The 11067-nt window shown below is 44.6% G+C and overlaps 1 pseudogene; it reads left to right on the top strand.

Moving 5' to 3' along the window:
* Window positions 1-286: 286 nt before the first annotated feature.
* LOC128341412 (uncharacterized) lies at window positions 287-438 on the top strand (annotated as a pseudogene).
* The last annotated feature ends 10629 nt before the right edge of the window (window positions 439-11067 follow it).

The following is an 11067-nucleotide window of genomic DNA, read 5'->3' on the forward strand; positions in this document are numbered from 1 at the left end:
GTTCACTTCCTACTGGCAGACTTCAGATTGTTTCTATCTGAGGCCCCATTTGTATGTAACATGAAACCAGAGTTGAAGGGGCCTGAGGTTGAATTTTTAGTATGTCTGAACACATGCAACCATGGTTCAGACACAAAAGTGACCTGAGATTTCCCTCCCAAAACTCCAATTTGAACCTTTGGTTTGTAGATGATTTTGCCACTCCTACCTGAGGTTTTAAGGTGTCAGTGTTACATCCAAATGCTGAACTGCAGCCCCACTGAGCTCCAACCTGAGTTGAGGGAGGAAGCTCCTGGCAGGGGAGACACCATGATCATGAAGGTGGTTTTCCCAAGGTGGGGCTCATCCATTGCACTTCGGGTGTGCTGACACCTGCAATTTCCCCAAATGCGGGAAACTTGACTGCATAATTGTGATCGGCTATGATTGGCTGCCGGGGCTGTCCTTCATTCCAGAAGGAAGCCCACACAACCAGTTCCCCCTCCAATCTGCAATCTCCCTGACTGTAGAGAGGGTTTTGGTGGTTACGTCTGAATGCAGACAGGTAACCGCACCGGTGGGCAGGGATAGAACCATTGGACCTGAGGTTCTGTGTTATATGCAAATGTGGCCTCTCTCTCCTTATGCTCTAAGGCAGGGGTTCCCAACCTTAAGTACCCAGATGTTGGACTACAAAGCATGTCTAACATGTTGTCAGACTACACAGGTTTTAAACAATGTATATGATAAGGATGCATGCTGTGATACAGGGCAGCTCAACTTCAGCCCTCCTGCAGATGTTAGCCTACCCAGATGTTGGACTACAAAGCATGTCTAACAAGTTGTCAGACTACATGGGTTTTAAACAATGTATATGATAAGGATGCATGCTGTGATACAGGGCAGCTCAACTTCAGCCCTCCTGCAGATGTTAGCCTACAACTGCCATAATCCCTAGCTATTGGCCACTGTGGCTGGGGATTATGGGAGTTGTTGTCCAAAAACAGCTGGGGGGCGGGGCTAGGTTGATCAGGCCTGCTCTAATTTAAATTGCTGGGTTGTCTTTGATTCCCCACTGCATTGATGAAACAATGGAGAAACACAGCCTGTCACCATAGAATGTGCAAGGCAGCTCCTAGTGTTAAAATAGAACAAGGTTGACTTACAATATCCTTTTTACTCATCAAGGGGACAGAAAAGAAAGGCAGAGGATGAGTTCTCATGATTGTCGCCAAGTCATTAAACTCTGTGAGAATCTGCTTTGCAGTGAGCAGCGAGCACTCCCGGTGGGTATGTTATGTGAACTGCTGGTTCCCACGCCAGGTTACTGAGATGCTATTGAGATTCACCTGACTTTGATTTAAAGTAAAGTTAGGCAAAGCATCTCAGTAACCCAGGACAGGAATTGGTGGGCGGTGGCTTCAAATGACACACCCTCTGAAAGCACATGCTTGCCAGGAACTAGAAGTTCCCAGCTTATTGACTTGGTGGCAAATGGGTAAAGCTGCTCAGAGTGTATCATTAGCTGATATAAATCCCATTAACATTGCCCATCCAACTTCAATCAAAGGCAGGGGTGTAGCTAGGGGAAAGGGGGCCCATGTTCGCCCCTCTCTCCAGCAGTCCCTCAGAGTGAGGGAGATGATGAAGAAAATAGGGAGGGGTGGAGCTGGAGGTCCCTCAGGAGCTTGGGGGCCCGGGTTCTTTGAACCCATCCGCTCAATTATAGCTACACTCCTGATCTAAGGTTAGTCTTGCTAGTGATGTTAGTGTTAGTGTCTAAAGGCAAAACACATATATCAATACTATAAATACTATTACTGATAACTGCAAGCAGCAATCAACTAATACAGTGCCATTTGATTGTTTCCGCACCATTACCCTGAAGGAAAGGTCCCAAAATGTGTTAAAAAGAAAATTAAATAGAGAAAAAAGATGAACTGCTCTTGAAATATCCTGAAATGAAACCAAATTACATAGATTTAATTGAATTCGATTTTCATTTTCCAGCCACCACTGATAATTAGTAACTATTGTTGAATCCCCATCATCTTCTATTTTAATATACTACCATACAAGCTCAGATCTTTGGAATACATTAAAAAATGTGCTTTCCATATCATATGTTTGCCTGTTACTGTTCACACAAATAGGAGCAAACTATAAACTACTCACAGTGTAGGCCATAGAAGATGAGTGCTGTTTGTAAACCTCTTTAATGATGGAATTATTGTAAAGGATGACACTTGTCACAAAGAAACTTGTACCTACAACTGAGTACTATTGTTCTTCCATCCATAAAGCAGTTAGGAAAAAATGGAGCTGTCAGTTTCATGCAGTTAGACTGAGGAGATTGGTGCTGATGTAATTTTTTAAAAATTATGGCTGCAAAGTGAATGGATTAGGCTATACATTTCCTCTGACTGCATTCTGTGGCACATATTTGTACAGAAATCACTCAGGGGACTTGTTCTCCACAGCACATTATCCTTTCCATGCCATCCTGCCAAGACTGTAGCCTTCTGAGAGCTCCAGACCTTTCTCAAGTCTTCCAAAAGAGCCCCAATTGACCCCCCCTGTGAATCTTTTGGACCACTTGGGCTGTGTTCTCTGATGATCACAAAGTTACTCTGAGGAATGGCCAGCTAAGATGCACAAAAAGTGACTGTCTGAGGAGGGAAATCCTGATAGGAGGACCAGGAAATGATTGTCTGTGAGGCGCAATCCTTGGGCACCGTGCCAAGCTGGCATCAACAGTTTTAGATCTGATGTACAGTGGCTCCATGTGGCACCCAGCTAGGATTGTGTCTCTCACGCAATCACTTCCCAGTGAGGAAACCAGGATTTCCCCTTCACACATGATCGTTTCCTCTCAGTGCCCCCCACAAATTAATTATTTACACAGTCCCAGAAATGAATGTGTCTATGTATGTGTGTGTGTATGTATGTATGTATGTATGTATTTATTTATTTATAAAACAAATAATTATTTTCTTATTTGTTTTATATTGTTGTATTGCTGGTCTACGACCGAAATAAAGTTTTACTTACTATTTATTTATTTATTTATTTGAAATATTTATACCTCACCCCTCCAGTTCACTACTACTTGAGGTGGCTCACAAAATCAACAAAAAAGATACAATGTAAAGTATACAATTAATAGAGTTAAGCTAAAACCACATTTAAAATTTGTAATTTTAAATTACAGTGGAGGCCAAGTGGCAGGAATATTGCTTTGCACTCTCCCTTCCACTAGGGTTGGTAGCCTTTATAGGGTCAAATTGGAGGCAAATGCTCTGGAGACTCAATGTGTCTTAGTGTACATAATCTGTTTACCAAAGAGCAAATTCTGGGAGCACAGAAGCAAGTACACAGTAGGCAGTAACAAAGGACCAAACTGTATGTGACATTAACCAGGATTAATATGACTTTAGAAGTGGCAGTTTGTCCCCCCAAGCCGTGATTTTCCACCCCCAGCAGCAATTTGATGCAAACTGCCATTCTGGGTGTAAGCCATGGGGGGTGGGGAAGTTTAGGGGAAAGTACTAACCCGCTTCACTGTATGCCACTCTCCTGGTCTGGATCCAAACCTGATTCAGCTTGGTTTTAAAGATAAAAGGACTACTTCTGGTCCACTTCCAAGTTAAGTTCATCTTCTAAATATTCATTCAGTGTCACGTAGTTTGGCCCTAAATCCTGCTTCTCTCTGAACAGGTTAGCAAACACCTCTCCCCAGTGAAAACCTAGTCTCAAACTTGAATTTCCTGTTTCTCTACTGCCATGCTCCGCACTCAGACTGAACAAACCATATTACGGCCTCTTTCAACCCTGCAGGTGTTGTGCTTCTTTCATGGGCGCAGTTGGGGTTAATGGCATAACAAGGTTCTCTGGTGAGGAGCTGTAAAAATCAATCCCTATCTGCAAGGGTGGAGCTATGTTTCATGGAGCCCTTGGAGAAGGCCATGCTCCCCACGGTGCTTGCTCTTGCCCTCCAACACATCCCCCCTTATCTGAATGGAGAAGGAGGAGGACTCAGCAGCTGTTGTTCTGGGGTAGCAGTTATGGGGTGGGCCAGTGGGCATTTCCTCCCACTCTCTTTCATGGTGAGTGGAGGGGATGGGATGTGGTGGTACCAGCAGAAGCACTTCCTTCTTCTCACTCCCTATTCACCAAGGCGAGGTGTGGGGAGAGAAGCAACCACTGAGTCTCTTGACATTGGCTCCTCCTCCTCCTCCTCCTCCTCCTTTACCCTCTTATCTCCCGCTTGGTAAGTGGATCTTCCTCCCTGAGACTCCTGTGTCCTTTCAAGGGACTCTGGGAAGATGTCCCTTGCTCGAGAGGGTGAGCATAAGAGGAAGCAGCAATGCATCTCGGACCGCAACTGCCTTCTCTCACCTGCTCCCCATTTCTCCCTGAATGGTTATGCTCTTTTGGCAGGGCGTGTCAGTTATGATTGAAAATGCATAGGAGAGTTCAAGAAGTTAAATAACTATTTAATGCTACCACCACACAGCCGAAAACTGCTGCAACCAGAGGTTCCCACATGAGCTATAGCAAAGTGAAGCTATGTAAGTGCATAGGAAACTGTCACTTCTGAGCCACCAATGGGAACAGCCTGGCTGTGCATGTACATCTGCCACACTAGATCATGAGCTACACCTTTGGAACATTACCCTGAACATGACGTTATATACAAAGTTGCACTTTTACAGAATATATTCTATAACTCTGCTTCCTAACTGAAGTAAGAGTTAATGGCCTGATTTACATGTTGAAAACCTTTGTTATAGTTGACGTCTTCTAATCCAGCAAAGCTTTATCTCACATCCTTCTGGGCTATTTATACACTTTTAGGGCTTCATCATTTTATAGACACAATAAATGTTTCCTAACAATCAGAACCCCTTTAACCTAATGTTTCATTTTGTTTTATTATATTTACAGAGCAAGAACAGGGGGCAAAACATGCAATTCATGAAGGCAAAAGTGGGGAAAGGGGGAAGCTTCCTATTTCCAGAAGTTGTTCACTTAATTACTCTTCTCTAAGGCTTATTTAACTCTTTTCACCCTCCTCTGCGTTTGCAATCATAACTGACTCCCTCACCAAAGAGCATAAAAACACAGGTGTGTAGCAAGGTCACAGTGGGCCTTGCAACAAAAAGTGAAGATAGGCCCTTGACCCCCTACCCACCCTGTGCTCCTCTTGCTTTCCTTTCCACACCTTGCCCTATGTCTTTGCTGCAGAAGAATGGGAAGAACATGGTGAAAAATGAAATACCCTCGATACACCCTTTCTCTGGCTTCTGTGCAGATAATATCACACACTTCTCACAAACCCGTACACTTACACACACACATACACACATTCATCTGGCTCAGAAACATTTTCTTAACATATACATCTACTACAATCACCTCATTTACTCATACGTTAAAAATGCTTGTCTTTTGTACTTGCCCATTCTCCCTCTCCCCCCCTTCCCCCCCCCCCATATATCAGCCAAAATTACTCACAGGAAATTGAATTCCAAATTTTGCCTCAGGATTTAGGGGTAAACTGAACCCCATTGCTAAGGAATATTGTGGGGGGGGCAGGAGGAGTATTATCATTCTACTTTTAGAGGTTTTAGGGTTTAGAGGCCCTTTCGGAATCCTGCCCTCATTAAAAAGAATGCTTTTTAATGAGGGCAGGATTCCGAAAGGGCCTCTAAACCCCTTTAACTAAAGATATTTTCATTCCTGTCTCAGCTTCAGGAAGGAGGGGCAGGGGTGTCAGGCAGCATCTCTCCTTTCTCTCCTCCTTGGGATTGACTGACTGATGCTCAGTAACATTCCCCTCCCTGTTGAACCTGTCAGTCAGGCAGAGGGAGGGGAGGGGGAGGGTGAACCTGAGCACTAGCCGACCAGTCAAGAGGACAAGAAAGAGGCTTCCTGACACTCCGTCCTTTCCCCTCTTGTGGAAGCTAAGCTGAGTCCTAAGATCAGGAGCCAACAGTGAGCCAGAGAGTTGGGGAGGAGGGAGGACGAGAATAGAAAGCAAGCTGTCACCCAGCCTATGCCTCCCTCCTCCCACCAAAGTCCAGAGACATTTGTTCCACTTTGTTCAATTATAGCTACGCCCCTGTAAAAATATATAAACATCAATGTAATATAGAACACTATTTAGTATTACCTATAACATCTCACATCCCATGTATTCTTCAATAACAGGGTCAGTCTCCCTCCCCCATTCCCTCCCTCCCTCTCGCCCGCTTCCATGTATTTTTAATTTGGGGGTTTCACTGAAAGGACATGGTGGGGGTGTCTATTAGACTAATTAAAGTGAATGGGGGAAATGAACTATTGCACACCCAAGGATGGTGGGGTGGGGTTCCAGATTACCCGAACATGGGGAAAATTCTGCTTGAACAACACAGGATGAGTGGGGAGGGTGGAGGAAGGCAGGATAGCACCCAACTCCCCCTCAGACTATCTCCGGTCCTCTTCTGACTGCGCAACTCGCGCCCCCATATGAGCAGCTCGCCTGGGAGCCGCAGGGCCATCTGGTGGCCAGGACAACACAGCCCAGCCTCCAGAAATCCCTAAATGCACTGCATGAGGAGTGTGGTGCACTGAGGGATTCTCCCTCAGCCGAGTGCTCTAGGCACCCGCTCTGTGTATGCTCAGGCTACCTGCAGCACCAGGATCAGCCAGGATACTAACGCTTTACACAACAGCAGCCCTACCCAGGTAGGACTGCCCAGGCCTGGGTAGGGCTGCTTGTGTGAAGAGCCTCAATAGCTACTTTTATGTTGATAGAATGATTTAGACAAGGAAGTGTTAAACAAGCATAATGTTATTCGTACATGCTGGAGAGTGAAATAACAGTACATGTTTCTTAAAATGATGACCAAAAGAACAGTCTAAATATTTTTTACAATCTTAGGAAGATTCATGGCTGAGTCAAAGAGGGAGCATTTTGTAAACACCTGCAGCAGGGGCAAAAAGCATGTCCCCTTCCAGGAACAGCTTGCCCATGAAACAAGGTGAGGGGGTGGCGTCAGGTGATGCTTGTGCCATGGAGCAGTGAATGCAGGAATCCCATTCCACTCCTACCTTGTTTGCCTACTGATGCCCCAGCTCCTTGATACTCCCCTTTCTATCCCCCCCCCTTGTGTCCTGCCCTGCCTCCTGGTGTCACCACCAGCCCTGTGTTTTCCTTCAGCATGCTTCTGTGCTGCACTTTGCTTCCCATATGGAGCAAAGTGCACAAGTCTATTGGTGGTAGACACCGCAGGAAGAAAGTGGCCATATTCGAAAGTCACATGGAACTGCAGTTGAATGGGCCTGCGATTCGGCGAATGTTACATCTGAATGCGGGCAACCCAGGTTACACGTGATGATGAATCCTTGATGAAACCAAGGATTCAGATGTGGAACTGCAGTCTGAACCCTCAGGTTGTAGCAAGTTTCTTTGCTGTAACCGGAGGTTCCAGGCAACCTACAGTATGTCTGAATTTGGAAAGGCGGGCTGCTTCCCCTGGAACCGGAGTCGAGGGAGGAAGCTCCTCCCTCAGCTCCGGCATGATTGGCTGTGCAGGTTGTCCGTCAGTAAAGAAATAAGCCTGTACAGCCAGGTCCCCCTCCTCTCTGCAGTCTCACTGACTGCAGAGAGACAGCTCTCCAGTACATCCAAATTCAAACGGGAGAGTGGCAGGAATGGGTGCGGGAGTGTGGTTCCATGTTACATGCAAATGTGGCCAGAGAGAAAGCAATTCAACTAGTGAAGCAGCAGCAGTTAGCAGAGGCCGCCACTCCATGATGGAAGCTCCATTTTCACTTCCATCTCTTCTGCCTGCAACCTGCGGTTTGGAACCCTGGCAAGCCCAGAAGGTAAGATAGCTAGAAGATGGTGGAGGGTGGCTCAAAAGAGGGAGGTGGGGTTGGCCCTGTTCCTGATGCTGGCATTGACATCAGAGGGCTGAGTCAAAGGGTAGGGTCAGCAGATTCTTGGCAGTACTTCAAATGCACCGTTCCCTTTGGCAATTTTTGGGAAGCTGCATCAAAAGATGGTGAAAGTGTTCATCCCTATGGCATATGCATCCATGTCCTTGCTCAGTACATTTAAAAGGCAATCACCAGTAAGACCAAAACAAATGGTCTTAAACAACACAAAAAACAAAAATTAGACAATGCAAATTTGAAGCCTGTCTACCCCTGTTATAAGTAATACTCAGTCTTTTGGTGTACGAGAACAGTAAATTCTTCAACCAAAACATCTGAGGCATTTCAAGAGATTGGGCAGAAAGAGCTTCAATAAAGTTAAAAACATTTATTTGGGGGTGTTTTCCTTTGGAAGCCACAAAAAGTGAGAGGAGGGAAAGAGAGAGGGGGAGAGAATCCAAGCAGAATAAATGCTAAAATGTGGACTGCATTCTACCTCTGGAAAAGTTTTAGGTACCAAAGCTTGACACACACACACCCTCCACCAAAGGGTACTCTCTCCATCTCCATCTTCCTGTACTTGTTCGTCTGAATCAAGCAAATAAACATGGGAAGACCCACAATTCTCTATTCCTCATTTAGAGCCCCAGACTAAAGGTGTGTATCTCTCTGTGTGTGTCTGTGTGGGGGCGGGGGGAGAGTGGGGAGGCTAGCTTGTTATGTGCTTCAGAAAACTGGCAATTTTCCATTTTCAAATGTACGAGGAGCTGGAGCTTCAGTAAGGGAGGTCACCATGCTAACTGTTGAGAAATAATGTGACCCTTTGTCAATTTCTTTTGTCAAGGTAAAGTAGACAATCATTTCCACCAACACACCACACATCCCATTGTCTTAAGCTGATTGATTCATTTGTAAAGAATCACTCCTGCTTCCTTTGTGAGGTCATAATGCAGTGGGGGAAATGTTTTTGATGTTAAAAAGTGGTGACTGCACAGAAAAAGCTTTCTGCTCCCCCACATTCCACATTTCTACCTCAAAAACAAAGAGAAACAAAACAAATACACATAGAAAACACCTATGCTTGGCCTTGATGTGCCATGGATAATCTATGGCTCCCAGGTTCACATTCACTAATGAAGAACATATATCAGTGGTGCAGTTTGATCACGTTGTATAAAGTAGCATTGTGTGAGTATATGCTGAGTGCCTGTTATCTACAATGGGGAGCAAGAAAACCACACCCCAGTCAGATACATCTCTGTGTATGGACAACAAAACAAATACATCTAATTAAAGAAAAGGAGGCATTAAGCATCAGGTTTCACATTACAGTAACCACATGCTTAATGCTAAAATGGTCATTTCCTTTAACGAAACAGCAGCCAGACCAGGTCTTCTATGGATAGGACCATAGCATGGAGGACTTTAACTCTTGGCACACACCACAGTCCTGATCTGGACTGGGCTGCTCCATAATTGTATTTACTCTGGAAGAAATTGGTCTCTAGAGTGGAGCAGGGGTTCCCAACAGTGGGTTCTAGGTACCCCTAGGGGTATGGGAAGGTCTCCAGGGGGATCAAAGACCTCTGGCCTCCCCACACTTGAAGCCAATGACTCCTTGGTGATGTGTTTGCTGCAAAAGGCAATTTTTAAAAAAATCTGAAAACCCATCTTTTCACCCAAGCTTTCCCAGCTTTTTAAAATTGTCTGTTTTAATTTTATTGTTGATTTTAAATTGTAGAATTGTTTTAACTTTTTATATGTGTTTTAATTGTTTTATGTTAACCGCCCAGAGACGAACATTTGGGCGGTACAGAAGTTTGATTGGTAAATAAATAAATAAATAAATAAATAAATAAATAAATAAGATGAAGACCGTCTTCTGATCCTGATTGGCTGGTTGCGGGCTGTAGCCCAGCATACCAGTCCCCTCAGCCTGACTGACACGCTTCAGAAAATTAGTACTGAGTACTTCTGTTGGAATTAATGGGAGAAGCAAACTGGTCAATTATTGTCAAATAATTTCCAAGGGAGCACTCATGAGTAAGTTAGTCCGGATGTAAGTCAGTGACTGGAGTAGCCTGTCTCATAACTGAAACACTTAAATTTGTGTGTACACATACACACATCTCCGTTGCATACCTGAACAATAGGCTTGTGACAAAAGTGGTACTCTTGTTTAAAAAAAGGTTGGGAACCTCTAGACTAGGGGAAGAACAAGAAGATTCTTCTCAGCTCAGAGTATATATAGGAAAATAATCCAGTTCACATTTTCGCCTTTATTCCCAAATTGGCTTTTCTTTCTGCCTTCCCACTAAAAAGCTAACCACAGATTCTATGAGTTCCTCTTCAGCACCATATGGGAGTGCAATGGTACCTCTGCTATCCTTGGGAGACATACATGGCTGCAGCTTTCCTGCTCTGAGCCATTTCTACTTATTCAAATGTACCTCCTCATTCAGCCAGAGATGGATTGACTGGATATTGATTCAGCCTAGCCATGCAGTCAAGCATCTGAATGTTTGCTTGCTCGTTCACTTAGTTCATCCCTTCAAAACACAGTGGGGTTTGCCATTTTGTTCAACTCCTATCATTGTACACTGATGAGCCAACTCAGCAAGCAATAAAGACACCTGTGCAATTGCTATGTTGTCTAGCTGGGCAGAATCCAGCCAACCCGAAGCTGTCAGCATACACAGAGTTGTGTAAATGTTGGCCCTCACAGAAAATCTCACCCACGGAGTAGACAGTATCTGCAAAAGGCTGATATGTGAGTGAAGAGGCTGAAAGAAACAGGGACATTTCTATTCCATAGGAAGTTGGCACTGGGGAAAAATATTTAAAACAGGGAGGGAATTTTATACTGCCAGCATGGGCAGCCTAGAAGGAACCTTTGACTATCCAATCCACAATTCCATAGTACAAAAATAATGAGCAAAAGTGTCAAAAGATTCAGAAGGGCCAAAGGAGGAAAGCAACAGTTTATCAGTTTTCCTCATCAGGCTGACATTTTGAGGGGACGAAAGACGAGATGGTTTCGTTCCACCGAGAAGAGAGAAGAAAACCAAATAAAATATAGCAAAAGGAAATATAAAATTCCAGGCAATATGCTGAGGGCAGGCTTCTGCCCCTTGATATTAATCACTCTGTCTGCACCAAAAC

This window comes from Hemicordylus capensis, chromosome 1 (genome assembly GCF_027244095.1).
Source record: "Hemicordylus capensis ecotype Gifberg chromosome 1, rHemCap1.1.pri, whole genome shotgun sequence".
Lineage (NCBI taxonomy): Eukaryota > Metazoa > Chordata > Lepidosauria > Squamata > Cordylidae > Hemicordylus > Hemicordylus capensis.